Source organism: Propithecus coquereli, unplaced genomic scaffold, assembly GCF_000956105.1.
Source record: "Propithecus coquereli isolate 6110/MARCELLA unplaced genomic scaffold, Pcoq_1.0 Scaffold763, whole genome shotgun sequence".
NCBI lineage: Eukaryota > Metazoa > Chordata > Mammalia > Primates > Indriidae > Propithecus > Propithecus coquereli.
In genome coordinates this window covers 222,053-239,263 of record NW_012153763.1, presented here as the reverse complement: position 1 = coordinate 239,263, position 17,211 = coordinate 222,053, and the positions used below count along the sequence as shown (strand labels likewise).

General features: G+C 56.4%; 1 protein-coding gene across 1 annotated transcript in view; it reads left to right on the top strand.

Moving 5' to 3' along the window:
* Positions 1-2,952: 2,952 nt before the first annotated feature.
* Positions 2,953-17,211, top strand: part of KIF1A (kinesin family member 1A) — a 98,033-nt gene continuing 83,774 nt past the window's right edge. The window contains exon 1 of the mRNA XM_012662424.1: positions 2,953-3,136. The gene's annotated coding sequence lies outside the window, so the exon portion shown is untranslated. The remainder of the gene's footprint in view (positions 3,137-17,211) is intronic.

Below are 17,211 nucleotides of genomic sequence, written 5' to 3'. Positions count from 1 at the left end.
CCTTCCCAAGGTTTTAGCCGAGCCAATGGGAGTCCCTGGTAAAGCTGCGCGTCAGAGGAGTCTCACAGTGGGCGGGAAGCACGGGCGCCGTACCTCTGACATGCCCCGTCTTTGGCAGCAGCCACGGAAGAGGTGGCAAAACCTGGTCTTGAGGTAACAGTTACTATGATAAATATAAATGGATTAAATTTCAGTTAAAAAGTAGAAAGAGGTTAGATTTTAAAATTCTAACAATGGGTTGCCTAAAAGAGATACGTGTTAAAAAAAGGTACAAACAGTTTAAAATAAAGAAGTTGGCAAAAGACACACACACACACACATATGGCAAATATATATGAATCAAAGAAAACTGGGTTGACATCTCAATATATTACATTTAAATTTCAGGCTATAACCCCCCAGCAAAACTCCAAGGACAGAGGAAGAAGGACACACATGCACTGATGACAGGGCCACAGAATGATGACGCATCTATCAAAACCCGGTAGATATCTAAGAATATGGCCTCAGTGCACGTCAAGCAGAACTGCAGGGAGAAGTAGACATTTCAACAATTTTACCTGGAGATTTTAATAAAAATAGTTATTTAATAGCTCAAGCTGACAAAAAATAGCAGAAATCTCCAGATCCTGATCAATGCAATTAATACTCTGGAGCTAGTAAACCTATGCGGAACTCTGTACCCATTACACAGAGAATGCAACCTTCGAACACCAGAACATTTGTAGAGCCAGACCGTGTGTTGGGACCCGCAGCACCACGCAGACTGCGCTGCTGGCTTCTGTTCCTGCTTCTGCCAACAGGTCCCCTTTGGTCATTCTTCAGGAGACTGCCCGAAACGGACCAGCTCCGTGGGTGCCCTGTCCTCCAGCGTCCCCTGGGGTCAGCCGAAGCTCGGCCAGGTCGGAGAGGAAGGAGAGTGAGGTCCAGGGGCTTGTCGCCCTGGCCGCTTCCCTTCCCCTGAGGCCTCCGCTCCTGCAGGGGCTGCTCCCTCTCCTCTCCTGGGCAGGCAGCGAGGCTGCCCCGCGCTGAGCCCTGGGGGTTTCCGGGTCTCCTGCCCACACCTGTTTATCACAGCTCCTCAAATTAGCCAACGTGCGAACTGCTTCCTCCCAGCGTCCTGGGACTGAACATAGACTTTGTTCTCCCTCAGTAATGCTATTAAATTAGAAACTGGTAATAAAAGGTTATAATTAAAGAAATACTATTGGGAAGTAGAGAAATGTTATTAAATAGCCCATGGGTTTAAAAGGAGGTCGTCAGGGACATTCAGGAATACTTAGATCCGAATGATAATGAAAATGTCATATATCCAAATTCGTGAGACCCAGCTAAGGCAGTGTTGGAGAAGAAATTTTGTAGCTTTAGAAACAGCAGATCTAGCAGAGAAGTGGTTTGAAAATGAGCTAGGCATGAGTTCAAGACAGAGGAACAGATCAAATCCAAAGAACTGCGAAAGAAGGGAAAAATAGGTAAGGGCAGAAATAAATGAAATTAAGGAAAGATGAGATTAACAAAACTAAAATTTGGACCTTTGAAAATATTTAAAAATATATTCAAAAAGGAAAAATGCAAATAAACAAAATCCAGAATAAAAAGAAATAAATACAGAACCAATAGATATAAGCAAATATGCCATTTAAACACTTAAATGAAATGGATTAATTCCTAGAAAATGTCGATTGCCTCAATAAACAGAGAACTTGACCGGATTACTAAGCAGGACAAGAATGGAAGTGATGAAGACTCCACCCTCAGGGGCCCAGATGATTGCATTGTTGCTACCAGTGTGGGGAGAACAATTAATCTCTCTTTTGTGCAGGTCCTGGGAAACAGAAAGCGGGGAAGCCGTCTAGCAGTTTCGGGGCAGGGGAGGCCGATCTCATCCGCAGCCTGGACCCGCACCTGCGCCGCCTTTCTTGGCGCCCCACGCCACGCACCTGCCGGCCGTGTGTGGACCGGGCGGTTAACAGCGCAGCCCCCAGGGCAGCCCTGGCACCTGCGGGCGCTGAGGTCGCCGAGCCTTGCGGATGCTGAGGCTGCCACGGCTTGGCCAGGCCCGGGCACCCTGGCGCCCGTTTCGGGGTGGCATGACGTCACCGCGCCCACCGCACCGCAGTGCGGGAGGTCCCCGTGGGCGAGCTGACCAGGGGCCTCGTCAGAGCTGCCCAGCCCCGGGGCGGGGGCGGGTGGATGGAGGCTGGTGGCCGCACGGAGATGCGGGTCAGCAGCGGGTGACCAGGACAGCGGCCGGGTGGGGGCGGGGGGAGGCGACAAAGGCTGGGGTTTGCCGGTGTGGACCCAGGGCGGCGCGTGACTGGGTGGTCCGGGCCGTTAAGCGGGACACACAAGGCGTGCGGCCGGGGGAGCGGGGCGGGCGGCGCGCCTGCGGGGGCGGGTTGCATCACCCGCGAGAGCGGGGCTGTGTGCGCCGCTCCGTCCTTCTCCATCCTCCGGCGTCCTGGCCTCGCGCAAGTTGCGATTTTAACACCCACCTGTTACACCCGGGCGCCCATACCCCAGACCCGCGCCTACGTCCCCTCCGTGGCGCAGGGAGCCCCCTGCAGCTCTGGCCGCCCCTGTGCTGCGTCTGTGCGGTCGGCCTCCCGCGCGGGGGTGGGTGGATGTTTTACGATGTCTCTTGAAAAGGGCCAGGGCGGGGGAGGGCCCGGCGCGGTGCCGCAGGCTGGTTCAGGTGGGCGAGGGGCTTGGAGCTGGGCGCGCCGGGTCCCCCCCCCCCGGGAGAGGTCGGGGAGGGGGTGGCGCGCCGGGGCTGCGCCAGGGGAGGGGACAGAGCCCCCAGTGTGTCCCCCACCTCCCCGCGGAGCCGCGCGGTGTCAGCGGTGACGTCACAGCCCGGCCCCAGCCCCCTCCGGCCCCAGCCCCAGCTCCGCCGCGGCCGCGACGCCCGTCCCTCTGCCCGTGCGACAAACCAGCTGGCAGCTGAGGCTCGGGCGCCGCGCGCAGCCAACCAGCGCGGCGGGAGGGGCGCGGGGGGGCCGGGCCGGGGGCGCTCAGCCCGTCACGCGGCGCCGCCGTCACAGCGCCTAGCGCAGCCGGCGAGCGCGGCACTGGGGCTGCAGGACCAGTGCCCTGCGGGTGCCTATGCGGGGCCGCCGCCGGTGACGCCGGAGAGGTAAGGCTGCCGCCCGCCGGATCGCCCGCGCCCCGCACCCCGGGCCGGCACCCCGGGCCGGCACCCGAGCCCGCACGCGGCCCCTGGCCCGCTCCAACCGCGCCCCGGCCCAGGGAGCCCGGCCCGGGCGCGGCCTCCCTGTGGCCCGCGGCGCGAGGCCCCTTCCCTTCCCCCATCCTCCTCCGTGCCCGCAGAGAACAAAGGGGCAAAGTCAGGGGTGTCCGCCCTTCATGCGCAGCGGGAACGGTCCCTTGGCTGCGGCCTCTGCGGCGGCGGGACCCTCGGCTTGGGTGGCGGGGGTCGCCCGGGGGAGGGCGCGCACCGCGGGAGGGATCTGGAGACATCTCCCTTCCCCGCCCCACCGCGCCCCTGGAGAGGAGCCACCCGGAGAGGATGCGAACCCCGCTGCGCTGGGACCGGCGGGGGAGGGGAGGGAGGCAGAGAGGGGTGAGAACGCGGGTGGGGGACCGGGGAGGGGCGCGGCTGCAGCGGACCCCGAGGGGAGCGCGTGCGGGACCGTCGGGAGCGGGGAGCTGCTCTGGTCCCCGGGATGGGGGAGGGCGGATGCAGGAGCCTCGAGCAAAACAGGAGGGCGGGCGGCGGGGCGGGGCGGGCTGCGGCGCGAGGCCCTGGGCACCCGCATCGTGGGCACCGCGGTGGCTGCCCACCCCACCCCCATGCCCGGCTCCTCCCCAGGAGACCCCAGCTCCCTTCTAGAAAGACCCACCGCCCGGGAGCGGCCGCCAGCGAACGCGGCCCGCGTCTATGCAGCCAGCGCCCCTGTAACAGGTGTGGTCTGGCGCGGGGGAGGGGGCTGCGGGGCCGCGGAGTCTCCGCTGGCCGCGCGCCCGGCTCGCATGACAGGCAGGAGCCGCGCACGAAGACCCTCGCAGGCCACTTCAGGCCGCCCCTCCCCCGCCCTGCGGCGCAGCCTCCCTCTCGGGAAGGGGCCGGGGCAGCTTCGCCGCTGGGAGGGAGGGTCGGGCGGCGGGGCGCTGCGCGCTGGGTGGGCGGGGGGACTGCCGGCCGCAGGGCTGGAGGGGGAGGGGAGGAGGGAATGCCAAGTCATGGGGCCTGCTGGGCGCGAGCGCGACGTCGCCCTAGCGCGGACCCGATGCGCGCCCACGTCCCCAGGAATGGGGACTTTTCCCCAGAGACCAGAGGACCCCTCCCCAAGCGGCCGCCCCTCCCGGGGCTGCCCACATTGCTGGGATTAAAGGCCCGCTAGGGCAAGCGGATCGGATCTCGCGGAGAGGAGGAGGTGCGCTGGGCTGGTGCCGGCGCGACCCCAGGGACGCTTGGCAGAGCACACGCCCCTGCGCAGGCGCAGCGCGCACTCGTGCCCGGCCCCCTCTGTCTGAGAAGGCAGCAGAGGGCTGGAAGGGTCGGTCGCTCTGTGGTCCAGAGGGGCTGGGGTTTTCCTTGCGGGGGCCTTTTTGCGGTTTTGGTTGCTCCCGGGGCGGTTGGGTTTTGGGGGCGGGGCAGGTGTGAAGCCTGCTAGGGTGAGGGACGCTGCCAGGGCCAGGGCCAGGTCTCAGGTCCGCACCGGCTCTGTACACACACCATCTATTTACGTGGGTTCCTTGCTTGGGGATGGGGTGGCTGGGTCAACACCCGGGCCCCTCTGGTGCAGTGAGGCTACTGGCTGAGAGGCCAGGGTGGGCCGGAGGGGAGGCCAGCCTCTACCTGGGTGTGGGTTCTGGGGAGGGTGCTGGGTTCAAGCCAGGGACCGGATGAGCCACTGCATCCCATGCTGCGGACAGTCTGCAGAAGGGCAGGACGTCCTCCTGCAGTGTGGCCCACAGGGCCGAGGGAGGCTGCAGTCAGGTGCCAAGTCAGGGTCCCCCAACCCCAAGGCTCCCAGGCAGGGCCGCTGTGGTCAGGACCTGCCAGATACCTGCTGTGTGCCAGCCCCTCCCCCTGTACTGGGTGCTGCCCCTGCCGGCTGCCTCCCTTCCCTCCTCCCCTCTGCTGGAATGCCCCACAGACAGCCCACCTGGGGTCTCCTGGCTGGGCCAGCCCCAGGCAGGTGGAGACTGAAGCTCTGCTCAAAGCTGAGAGTCCACCCCAGACCTTGGCCAGCTGCCCAGCCTGAGCCCCTCAGTCCTCACTGCTGACCCAGGGCCGCCGTGTCCTTGGGAGTAGAGTTGGGCAGTCCTGCTGTGGGCTCTGTGGAGGGTGGAGGGGAGTGGGAGGACAGACATGGGGGGGTGGAGATGGGGGCTGCATAGGCTCAGGAGGAGGCCCAGGTAGGGGGGTGGTCTCAGTGGGGCAGGTGGGGGACTGTTCCCATGATCCCTGCTACCGCTGGCTCGGGGTCCACGGAGGGGCCACTGGCACCGAGAACCACACGCTGACCTTTAGGATGGCCTGACCCCAGGCCAGCCAAGCCCTTCTGGGCTGAGACAGTGCACGTCTGTCTGAGAGCTGGGAGACGCCAGGGGTGGCTAGCAATGGGCCTGGGTGGCTTGGCAGCTAGCGTCTGGTAGTATGGGCAGGTGGTTGCCCTCCTGTGGAGGCCCCGGGCTCCCTAGGGCATCGCTGCATTTAGTGTTCTTAGGCCCAAAGAGCGGGACTCATCACCCCCTGCACTGGTGGCCAAAGGGCTGTGTCACCTCCCTCCCCCCATCCATGCCCAGGAGCATCTCTGGGGACTCTGCTGGGGCTGGACCACCCTCTGCCCAAACCTCTCCAGGGGGCCCAGGTGCCCGGGGCCCGTGTCCTCACCTGCAGGAAGAGGGCTCGGCATCACAAGGCCTTTACCCAGGTCCCTTGGCATCCCCCCTGGGCAGGGCAGGGGCCCCACCTGATGCAGCTTAACTCACGGGATCCCACCGCAGCCTGGCTGAGCCCTCAGCCCCCAGAGCCTCGCGGGCCCAGGGAAGGGCTGGCTGAGACCGGCCCGTGTGCTGTGGATGGGGACTCGGTCAAGGTCAGGGCCAGCTGAGGCTGAGCCTCCTGACCCCTGTGGGGCCCTCCCCCAGCCCCTCCTGCAGGCCTCTACCTCCCGCAGGCCTAGCTGGGCCTCAGATTGATCCGGATGTGGGATGTGGAACTCAGGCTGGGTCTGCAGAATCCGAGTGGGAGGGGCCGTCGGCTCTCTAAAGCCTCCTCACCCGGGTTAATCTCCTAATCCCAGGCCCTGCTGTCTGGGCGCTGGCTCCCACAGAGCCTGGGGGTTCAGATGGCGGCGGGGATCTCCCCACCGTGTGCCCCCCCTCAGATTTCAGGACTCCCTGCCCAGATTCTAGGAAGGCAGGCCAGGACCCTGCCTGCCCAGGGCTCTGTTTTTACTCCTCATCAGTTCCCCACGTTGCCCTTTGGGGCGCTGCAGCAGCCACCCTGCCACACACACATGCACATATACACACTCACATGCACAGGTACACGCTCATGCACATGCGCACACGCTCACACACAGGCACACACATGCACACACTCCCATGCATGTGCTCACATACACAGGTGCGCAGACATGCACATGCACATGGACACACATGCACACACATGCACATGCGCACATGCTCACACACAGGCACACATGTGCACACTCACATACAAAGGTACACACATGCACATTTGCACACTCACGTGCACATGTGCACATGCTCGCACACAGGCACACACAGGCACACACTCCCATGCACATGCTCACATGCACAAGTACACACACACGCACATGTGCACACACATGCACAGGTACACACACATGCACATGTACACACATGCACATGTACACAGACATGCACATGCGCACACGCTCACACACCGGCACACACGTGCATGCTCTCCCATGCACAGGTACACAGACATGCACACGTGCACACTCACATGCACATACACACACACAGGGACACACATGCACACACTCCCATGCACATGCTCACATGCACAGGCACACGCACATGCATGCATACACCCACGCACACATAATCAAATGTGTACACAGTTCCGCACAGGCACATACACTCACATGCACACACTGGCACACATGCATGCCCACACTCACATGCACATAGTCACATGCACACTCACACATGATCGCACATGTGCACATACTCGCATGCAGGCACACACATGCACGCAGATGCACACACACAGGCAGAGTCTCTCTGTCCCTCGCTGTCTTTGTCCCTGCCTGGCTCTCTTTTCTGGAGCACTCTCCACCCAACCTCCACATTAGGTTTCTAGGCCCCCCAAATGCTGCCTCCACCACGAAGCCCGCTGTGAGTCCCCACCCCTCAGGTGGTCACTCCCTCCCCAACTGTAGGTTTTGGGGGTGAGAAGGAAGACGGTGAACATTTATTGGGAGAGACTGCACGTAACTTCCTGTGCACCCCCTCATCTGACGCTCCCAAGACCCCATGAGGGTGCCCCCTCCCCTCTGGGTCTCTCAGGGGGCTCCCCGAGTGCAGCTTTAGGGACAGGAACGCCTGACTCTCCTGCAGGCCCCTCTCCCTTGAGCCCAGCCTAGGCTGGTGGTGCGCAGGAGTGCCCTAGAGGCTGTCAGGACCCCTGCCCAGAGCCCTCAGGTGGGCCTGTTTCTGTCCCCGTCTGTCCTCAGCCTAAGCCAGGGTGATGAGGGGCAGGGCTGGACTGGGCCTTTGAAGCTCAAGGCCTTGGGTCTGTGGGGACCAGGCTTCCGAGGAGCTACTGTGGGGCTGGGGCAGGAGCTTTCTCAGCTGCTTGGTGGCATCTGGTCCCCACTCTCTGCCTGCTCCTGGGGCCAGGGCCACACCGTGGCCTCACGTCCTGGTGCCTGGGAGGGCTGCAGCTTCAGGACAGACAGCAACGTGGCAGCCAGGCTCACACCAAAGGAGCAACCTTAAGGCCTCAAACCCTTTGTGTTGGCTCTGCACTTTGGCAGGACACTCTTGGTTGGTGTTTTATTTTCCCTAGCTCTCTGTTATCCTTCTTACATTGACCAGGTTTCTTTTGTTCTTACCTTTCCCCTCTTTCGGCATCCCCACTACCAAAAGCCGCCCGCCTCCTGTGTGTGCCCTATCCGGGCTGCTTGATCCATAACCTGCCACTTCCCGGCCACATCCCTTGGATTGGAGCCTCGAGTCTCTGTTCTTGGACCCCAGAGCTACTTGTTTCTTGCTTTCCTGTCTTGTTTTGCTGGAGCACGTCCTCATGTGACTTCCTGCAAAGGTGCATGAGTCCTTGGATGTGTGAGAGCGTCTCTGCTCTGTCCTCACGCTGGGCAGACGGTCTGTCTGGCAGCACTTCCGTTTGGTAAATCACTTCCCTTGGAACTCGGAAGGCTGCATCATCATCATCTTCTGCATCCACTTGCTTATGAGAAGTCAGCGACTCATCTCTCCTTTCTGGAAGCTTCCAGGATCCTTTCTTTTCTGTGGTGTTCTAACCATCGATGCGGATGGGTGCAAGTGCGGGATTTTGCGTTTATTTGTGCTCAGTGGGCCCTTTAAACTGCAGACAGGTCTTTTCTCCTATCTGGTCATAATTCCCTGTCTTCATTTTTTCTTTCTTTTCTCCCCCTCGAATTCCTGGGTTGGTCTTCTGTGTAGTTGCCTTTTCTCTTGTGTGTGTACGAGGGCGGTCCGGAGAGCATCCAGCCACGTCACAGTTCTCGTTATATTAACAATGGCTTCATACTTTCCAGAGAGCCCTTGTATATATTTTTTTGAGACGGGGTTTCACCGTGTCGCCCAGGCTAGTTTCGAACTCCTGGGCTCAAGCAATCCTCCGCCTGAGTAGCTGGGACTACAGGCGTGAGCACCTCGCCTGGTTATCTTGAACGTCCTGTCTTGTTTATGTTCTATTTTCTGGACCTTTTTTTGACTGCATTTTCTAGGGCTTTTTTTTTTTTTGACTTTCTATTTCAGCTCTTATATCTTTATCTTTAAAATCTTCTTGTCTCTATTCCTATTTCATAGCATCCTGTTCTTGTTTTGAAAATGTAGTACCTTCTTGAAACTCTCTGCTGTGTAAATGGAGGTTTTGCGTGTTTTGGCTTCTGTTCCGTGACTCGTCTTTCTTCCCTGCGGGGCTTGTTTCCTGCTGACTTACTCCGGTCTTTCCCTTTGAAGCTTCTTGCTCGTCTCATCTTTGCGAGGGCCTTGCGGGTCTGTGTGTATTTGGGAGACCATTGGAGGAGGGGCGTTTGTGCTGCTCTGGCTGAGTGGGGTTCCGACTGGAGCGCAGTGCCGGGGATGGTGGGGTGTCCACTGCAGGCTTTGGTTTAGGGAAGGGGTGGAGCTGGCTGCCAAGCTGCCCCCCAATACCAGAATGAGGGGGACCCGCACTCTTCAGCACACTGAAGGCTTTGCTCTTGCCAGATGTTTGCTTCCATTTCCATGAAGAAAACCCTTCAGCTGTTTCCCTGGGGGTAGGTGGTGGGGACGGGGGGGAGGGATTCCGCTTTAGCCTCACTTCTCCCCCAGCCTTTCAATGTGCCCCTTGAGTGCCCAAGTCTGAGCCCCCAGGGCCTCCCGCTGCTGTGCCAGCCCCTTCTCTGCCCCCCACAATGGCCCTGGGGTGAGGTCCCGGCGGACTCTGCTCGCACGCGCATCGCCGATGGGGGTTCCCTAGTGTGCTCTGCCTGCATTCCAGGGGGTCTCGGAGTGACCAGTGTGCCTGGCAGTTGTCTGACCCAAGGGGTCCCTCCTTACTCTTCCGGGTGCCTAGGAGTGTGGGCCGGCTGGGACCTGCGCTAGGTACACCTGCTGTGATACTAAGAAAAACCTCTTTTGGGTTTTCTTTGCCCTGGGCTGTCCCTGGCGTGTGCACACGTCAGGACGCTGGTCTAGCTGGAGGCAGACAGAGCCCTGAGAGGTGAGGGCGCTGCTCTGGCCGCGCTGACCTCCCCTGGGGGCGCCGGCCTTTCTGCCCCTCACTGTCGCCGCCACGCCAGCGGTTCCTGACGCTCAGCCGCATTTGCTGCAGACATCAGTCTCAGGTGTCTGCACGCTTTGCCAGCCACCCTAGCCACAGCCGCCGCCCCCAGCCACGTCTCCACAGGGGTTTGGCGTTTCCTGTCCTCCCTGCCCGCACCCCTGCCCCCTGCCCCCTGCCGATGCAGAAACCTGACGTGCTCGGAGCCCGAGGGAACCGGAGAGGGCTCCTCCAGGGCTGGTCCCACCGCAGCGACCAGCAGGGCACCGACCCCGAGGTCTTCCCTGGGTGAAAGGCTCCTTCTCCTGAGTCCGCACGGGGGTGCCCACCACAGCCACGGGGGTGCCCACCACAGCCACGGGGGTGCCCGCTGCCGCCCGGCCCCTCTCTCCCTCCCCTCCCCACTGACCGTCTCCTTTGCCCCACTTCTCCCGGATGCACCTGGGTCTTGTGGATGGCACCGAAGGCACCTCTGTGGTCCCCAGCGTGACCCCTCCCCGCCCTGGCCCGGCTCTCCCCTGCATGCCCCTCCGCAGGGTGACTCTCCACCCCCAGGGACGCTCACGCTTTCTGGCCCCTTCTCTCGCTTCCTGCCCTCCTGTCCTGGAGGATGGGGAGCTCACCCTCCCCCTTGGGCGTGTGCCGTGTCTGAGGCGGGGACCCCAGCCGCCCCTCTCAGGGTCCGGCCGCTCCAGACCCCGTCTGCAGCCTCTGCTCTGGCCGCCCTGGGGCCACCCGTCCCCTCCCAGGGCCGCCTTTCTTGCTCCCTTCTCAGCGACACTCTGGAAAGCAGTTAGATCTTTTCCGAGTGGCGCCATGTGATACTTAGGACCCAGAAGAAGGAGTAGAGGAATCGCAGCACACAGCCACGAGCCCACCATCAGCGTTAGCACCGAGGCAACGTGCCGTAGAGCGCGCACCAACCTGGCGACACGTCTCCGGGTCCACACGCCCTGGGAAGGAAGAGAGTGGGGTCTGTCACGACCCCACTTTACAGATGGGGCACAGAGGCAAGACAGGTCCCCTCCATGCTGTCACAGCCGGCCCCCCGAGAGGTCTCGGCAGCGCCCAGTCCTTAGACCCGACCTCCAGGCCCCGCCAGGCTGAGTGTGTGCTCATTGTCGCCCCCGAGCTGCACGTGGTGATGCCTGAGCTTGAAACTCCACGCGGGCTGTGCCCACCCTGTGCAGTCGTCTGCCTCCTGCTGCGTTGCCCCAGGGAGGTTTGTCAGGCTCCCCACGAGGACGCGCAGGGCCCCAGTTCCGCCCCTTCCATGTCCGCGCAGCGCCACTGTGCCGGCAACGCGATTATTCATCCAGTCTCCGGTGGGTGGGTCCCCGGCCGGTCCCCGTGCCTTTTGCAATCATCAATAACGCTGCATTCTGTGTATTTCTCCTTGCGATCTGTGCAGCGTCTGGACTTGCGCGGTCACTGGGTCCCACGGTCTGCGCTTTGCCAGATAATGCGGTCCTTGCCTTCCGAGCGGCTGAGCAGGTCCCTTCCTCACGCTGGCCGTCCGGAAGCCTGTTGCCCCATCAGGCTCTCTGTACGCCGCGATCCGATGGGGACAGTTTAAAACCGCTCCCCTAATCACGGTGTGCCGAGGATCTTTGCACGGAAATTGCCTGTTCCTACTTTTGGCCCATTTTCCTCTGCGGTTTTCTGTTTCATCTGTTCTTTATCCATCTGCCCCTGGACCCTTTGCTGCGCCGCGGGCGCCTTCGCCGCCGGTGGGTCTCGCCGCCGTTCCGGTGGTGTCTTTTGACACCCAGACCTCTCCTTTTGTGCTTTCCCGGGGTTAAGAAATCCTTTCTAAGGGAGAGCACAAAGATACCCCTCTTTTTAATTTTCTTGCAAAGCTTTTTTTGTCCACATTTCGGTCTTCAATCCACGTAGAATTTACTTTTATATAAAAGGGGATCTAATTATGTATTTTTCCATGTGGCCACCAGTTTTCCTGCCACCACCGGCTCTACAGCCCTCCCTGTCCTCCTGCCTGTACAGCCACCTTCTCAGACGTCCAAAGGGCTGTGTTTGCGCAGGTCTGTTTCCGGGCCCTTCTGTCGCCCTGGTGGTTCTCACCCCTGCCCCGGCACCGCCGCACTGAACGCCGTGGCTTCACGTTCAGGCTCAAGGTCAGTCGGGCACGTTGCCCTCTGCCCTCTTAAGTTTCTTCAGATTTGCTCTTGGTATTCTTAGCACCTTACTCTTCCATATGCATTCTTAGAGGCGACTTTTCAAGTTTCACCAAAGCACTTGAGATTTCATTGGAAACGACATTGACTTCTTGGATTAATTTGGGTGAAAATCAACCTTGTTAAGATGTTTAGATTTCTTTTCAGGAACAGGTTATAGTTCCTCGTTTAAAAATATTTTCTGTAATCTTTTTGGTAAAGTATTCAAACTTTCTTTATAAAAGTTAAGTGTATATTTTATGATATGTGTTCTTAGGTGCTCTATTGTTTGGGTTATTATTTTAAACGATGCCTTAAAATATGTTTTAATTCTTCGTGTCTGGGGCATAGCAATGTGGTTTTCTGGGAACCTTTCTGAACCTTCCCGCTAATTCAAATCCTTTTTCTATTGATCTTCTTGATTTCTGTGCAGACGAGCAAGTAGTCTGCACGTCGTGACGATCTGGCTTCTTCCTTTCCCTTCCCTGTCGTGTTGCCTGTTATTTTTCCTGTCTTCCTGGTCTGGCTAAAACCTCCACGACAAGGTTAAATAGGCAGGTGTAGCAAGCCCTGGGACTTATTTCTGAATTTAAAGAAAATGTTCCTACTATTTCACCATTAGGTGTGACACTTGCTTGTGTTTTTAGTAGCTGGCTATTATGAGGGTAAAAAAAGTTTTCTTTTATTCTGATATTGCTCAGAGTTTTATCATAAATGGGCCTTGAACATGATTGAAGGCTTTTTCAGAATCTACTGAGGAACTCTTTTTATTTCTTTTACTCTGACAGGTGGTGAGTTATAATAATACGGACCCTAATGTTGAACATGCCGGCATTCCTAGAACGAGCCTTTCTGCCTTATCCTTTTGATTTGCTGCTGTATTTTCTTGCTATGTTTGTATTTGCTCACGTTTTGGACTTTTGTATCTATGCTTATCAGTGAAATGGCCTATAATCTTCACTTCTCAAATTTTCCGTGTTTAATTGGATGCCAAAGTCTGTTGGCCTCAGTGGATGAGTTGGGAGCACATTCAGCCCTCGGTGTCCGCGGGTCCTGCATCTGTGGGTTCCGCCGGATCTAACATATTAAAAAAAAAAATGATGGCTTTAAAAAAAAACACAACGGCTGCGTCGGTACTGACCACGCACAGACTTTTCCCGTGTCGTTATTCCCTAGAGCTGTTCACGTAACGCTTTCGTTGTCTCAGGTGTCGTAAGTAACCTGCAGATGATCGGAAGCGCGTGGGGGGTGCGTGTAGGTTACACGCAGGTGCTGCGCCGTTTATGCAGGCACTGACGCTCTCGCGGATTTCGGTGTCCTTGGGGGGCCTGGAACCAACCCCACAGATACAGAGGGACAACTCTATGTTCTTTCTCTTTGTCTCCCTCTTTCCCGCATTCTCTTTAAAAGTTTGTGTAGGATTGGAATCATCTTTTTTTTTTAAATGTATGGTAGAACTCACCTCTAAAAAGGTGCCTTTTTGTGGGCAGAGTTTTTAAACTATTGAATCAACGTCTTTCGTGGTTGTAGGAAATTCATGTCCCTAATGCCCAGCTTTTCTCCTCGTCATGGATCCCATTTCCTGGTGCGTGGCGTGCCTGGTAATTTTCGACTGGATGCTGGGCCTGATTTGTGCGTGGTGGAGGGTCCGAATGGTATTTTCCTTCTTTAGAGCAGGTGGCCTTCCTTCCGGCAGGCAGGTGACTTACCTGAGGACATTTGCTCAGTCGAGGCCTGTTTTTAAGCTTTTCTAGAGTTGGTCCAGAGCAGACTCCCTGCGGGGATAATTTAGTCCCACAGGTGCGGCAGGGCTTCTCTGGCGCCTTCACTACGTATCTGGGCAGGAGGGGTCAGGACGCTGGCTGGGCCACGGTGTCTCCTTACTCCGGGCGAGCTCTGGGAGCTGTTCAGCTTTCGACAGCCCAGCATTTCTGTGTCTGGATGCTACGAGCCTGGGCAGCCTCTGCAAAGACTCGAGGGCAGCCTGTGCCCGTTCGGGGGGTCTGTTAAGCAGCTCCTTCCTTCCTAGAACCCTGATTCACAACTTGCAGCTGCCTCCACCTACCCGAACTCTGATCTCCGTCGCCTCCAGGCAGGCGTAGAGCGATCCCGGGGCTCGCCTGGCACGTCTCCCTTCTCTCGGGGTCCCGGTCCTGTGTCCAGTGTCCCAGAACAGTTGTTTCCTGTATTTTGTCCCATTGGCTAGTTATTCACAGTGAGAGGTTAAGTGTGGCCTGTCGCGCCCATTGTGGCTGGAAATGGAAGCCCGTGTGTTTTGCTAGTAGTGTCTCCATTGTCACTTACTAAGTATTTTTATATTTCCATTATGCCTTTTTCTTTGGTGTATCAGTTGCGTAGAAGTTTATTGTTTAAATTTCTAAACATGGGTTTTTAGTTATCTTTTATTAATTTTTTAATTTAATTGTATTCAAATTACATGAGCCATTCGATACAGAGTCTTTGAAAATCACTGGGGGTTGCTGTGTGGCCTCGTGCGTGGTGAGACATCGCCGTGCTCCGTACGTGTTGGAGAAGAATGTGTCCCGCTCATCTTCAGAGCGAGAGTCCACTTGGGTTCATTAGTTCGTGATTGTTGTCTTGCTCATGCTTCCGTGTTCCTATTAATTATATGCCTGCTTGGTCCATCAGTTAGTGAGAGGGCTCTTAAAATCCCTGCCATGACAAATCAAGAAATCCCTCCCTGTTCCATGACGCTTTGCTACATGGTCATCATTTTGTCTCTCTGGGACCATCTTGGATAATGTTTTTTCTGACACATTTTCCAGTTGGTTAATTCTATGTTCAGCTCAGTTCTATTTAATTTGCTGGTTAACATGTCTGCTGAGTTTTAAAATTGATGTAATTACATTTTTATTTCTAAAAGTTCTGCATGGTCGTCTTCTATATCTTACCTCATCATTTTTCACTCCTGCTTATTTTTATAAACATTTAAACATATTCATTTTATAATCTGTACCTGACAGTTCTGTTATCTGAAGTCCTTGAGGATCTAATTCCGCTTTTTCTTTTCTTTTCTTTCTTTTCTTTTTGTGACTGTCGCTCACTGTGGGTTGCTTCCCCATGCTCGGTAGTACTTCACTGTGCGCCCACATCTGACCGGCCTCCGGCTCCGTGACCCTTGGGGACCTGGTGGGAGGACGTCTCTCTCGGGAGGATGTCTGTGTGCTCTCGCTGGGTGCTGTGGGTGCCGACACCTGAAAACTGCGCTGATCACGCAGGTCTGGTAAATTTGAAACCCAGACTGCAGGAGGACAGGTCTGTGGCCTCAGATTCTCAGGAGCACTTGCGGGGGGCTCAGCCTCGCTCCGACCGGCCCCGCCGTCTCTGCCCAGCCTTAGCTCACGGAGGCTGCGGCTTTGAAGGATCCAGCTTTTGTGGTTCCTAGATTCCGGTCTTGACTTTTATTTATTTCTTTTATCTTAGCCATTTGGTGATGACCCTAAAAATACTTCTTTTCAGGTTACATATGAGCACAGGGTAGCAGAGTCAAACATGCTCGAGATATTTTATAAAATCGGCAGTTTTCGCTCCTCATCCCCAATTTCTTTCCACTCTTAGCTGTTTTTTAAATTTAGCTCTATATTGCTAAAAAGTGTGCTCGTTCCGCTAATTCGCGCTCGTTTTAGAAGTCATGTGGGTAGAATTACAGAGCGTTTGCCCTTCTGTGCTTGGTTTGTGTTGGGGGTCGTGTTTGTGTGATTTATCTGTTATCATCTCTCCTTCCCGAAACGCCGCTGAAATGAAAGTCCGGGTAGACTGAACAGACCCAAACCCTCCCCTGAGGATGAAAGAACGCACGGCAGCCCCGTTTGCAAACTGAAAAGCAGAACTCGCGTGCTCACTGGCTTAGCAGATTCACGATAGCGGAACTCTGGGTCCTTCCCGAGGCAAAGCTTTGCGACTTCCCGGCCCGCCGGCCACTGCTTCCTGGGGACATGGGTCCATTAACCCAGGAATGATGGGTCGTGTTCAAAGTCTGTGGTCCGTTTGAGAGCGTCCTTGAAAACTCCTGGGAGCTGCCTTAGGGGGCCAGCGGACCCTCCATCCTGGGCTTTTAGCGCTGCGCGTCTCCGCGGGAGTCCGGCAGCAGCCGCGTTCCACAGGATTTTCCCACAGTTTTGACGTTTCTTCGTTATCGTTCAGTTCAAAATACTTCTGATGTGATTGTTTTTCTCTGACCCCTGCGATATTCAGAACTGTATTGCTTAACGTACTGGCAGTGGGGGGATCTCGTAGGTGACTTTTGTGGGGGGTATTGGCGTACAGCCCGATTCTGTTGTGGTTGGAGAACACATGCCTACGACCTTCATCTAAGTGGAGCATTTGTCGAAGCTGCTTTACGACCGGCACGAGGCAAATTTTAGCAAATGTTCCGCGTGCACTTTAGAAGAGCATATTTAATATATATCTTTCCTTCTCAGTAGCTGATAGAACAAGAGAACCGAAAAATTTCATCCTTTTATTTTCAAACTCTCTGTGTCTTTGTAAGTAAAGGGTCTCTTGCCGACAGAATATGATTTTTTGGAAAGAATCTGGTCTGACAGTAGTACTGTTTTGCTTGGAGTGTTTCGCTCATAGTGGTTGAGCCGGGCTTTTCCCAACAACATCAACTTTATTTTCCACTTGGCCCAACTTTTCCTATTCTTCCCTCCTTTCTTGCCCTCTATTGGATTAATAAAAGGTGTTTAAAATTTTCAAAAATTGTTCTATCAACTTGTTATTCATTATTTTTGTACGTTTTAAATGGTTGCCCCAGCAATTACAACACGTGTCCTTGTCAAATGATTCCTTTTACCGCTTACGTGACGATGTCGAAACCTTGCAACCTCGTTTTCGGCTTCCATTATTTCTGCCGAGAAGTCAATTGTCAATCTTATTTTTGCTCCTTTAAAGGTTATGTGTCTTTTCTTTTTCCGGCTGATTTTAAGATTTTTCCCTTCACCTGTGGTACTCAGCAGTCTTTTTTTTTTTTTTTTTGAGACAGAGTCTCACTCTTTTCCCCGAGCTACAGTGAGTGCC